Genomic DNA, 1269 nt, shown 5'->3' with positions numbered 1-1269 from the left:
CTTTTTTGTTTCATGAATTTGTTATCTATATGTTTATAGTTATATCTTTAGGTAAATTAACTCTATTATTATCAAGTGTCCTTCTTAGTCTATAGTAATAATTTTTGTCCTAAAGTCTACTTTGCCTGATTTTAGATTAGCCATTCTAGGTCTCTTGGTTATTGTTTACCTAGTATATCTTTTCCCATACTTTTACTTTTGACTTCTTTGTACCTTTGAATCTAAAGTGTGTCTCTTATACACAGCATATGATTAGGTTTGGAGTTTTTTGTTTTGCTTTATTTTGTTTTAATCTGTTCTGAAAATTTCTGCCCTTCAATTCAATCCCTTTTCGTATAATGAAGTTATTGATAAGGTCATGTTTACACTTGCCATTTTCCTATTTTTTACATGTCTTTTTTTCCCTTTTTTGGATCATTTCTCCATTATTATTTTGATATTTTCTAGTGAATTACTTTAATTTTTTTGTTATTTTTCTTAATGTATATTTTTAAAGGCTTACTTATTTATTTTAGAGAAGAGGGAGAGCCAGATGGAGAGAATCTTCAAGCGGACCCCCTACTAAGCATGGAACCCAACTCAGGGCTCGATTTCACCACCCATGAGATCATGACATGAGTTGAAACCACCAGTCGGTGCTTTAACTTACTGAGCCACCCAGGAGCCTTTCTTACTATAGTTTTTGAATCATTTTCTTAGTGGTTGCTATGAGGGTTCAATTAACATCTTAATTCATAACGATCCAGTTCAAATTAATACCAATTTAATTGTAATAGTATGCAAAATCTTTGTTCCTCTATGACTCCTCTCCCCTCATTTGTGCTGTTATTATAATTATATCTCCTTAATATCTTTCAAATACATTGTCTGTATCTCTTCTCCAGTGTTCTAGTACTGAACTCTAGGTCTATAAATTACATCTCTATAGATTGCATGCCCATCTACACAGAAAATACAAAGAATGCTTTGCACATTTATAAGTTCTCCTTGCACAGGGGCCATGTTAGTCTTTTTTTGTATTGTTCCAACTTTAATATATGTGCTGCCAAATTGAGAACAACATGATTTAATATTGACTTTAGAAACTACTCTGGCTTCCAGTGTGAAAAACAAATTAAAGAGGAGGCCAGTCTGGAGGTGAGAAGACTAGATAGAAATGCTGAAATATATCAGGTAAAAGATGATAGTAGAAGATAGACGTAGAGTTCAGTACTAGAACACTGGAGAAGAGATACAGACAATGTATTTGAAAGATATTAAGGAGATAGT

The 1269-nt window shown here is 32.5% G+C and overlaps 1 non-coding gene across 1 annotated transcript; it reads right to left on the bottom strand.

Annotated features, from left to right (window-relative positions):
• Positions 1–950: 950 nt before the first annotated feature.
• Positions 951–1058, bottom strand: LOC123388044. The gene has a single exon (XR_006602577.1). It is a non-coding gene; the product is annotated as a U6 spliceosomal RNA (small nuclear RNA).
• Between the last annotated feature and the right edge of the window lie 211 nt (positions 1059–1269).

This window comes from Mustela putorius, unplaced genomic scaffold, assembly GCF_011764305.1.
Source record: "Mustela putorius furo isolate JIRA1106 unplaced genomic scaffold, ASM1176430v1.1 tig00003869_pilon_pilon_pilon, whole genome shotgun sequence".
Lineage (NCBI taxonomy): Eukaryota > Metazoa > Chordata > Mammalia > Carnivora > Mustelidae > Mustela > Mustela putorius.
The sequence above is the reverse complement of the archived record's forward strand: the minus strand, read 5'-3'. Positions and strand labels throughout refer to the sequence as shown.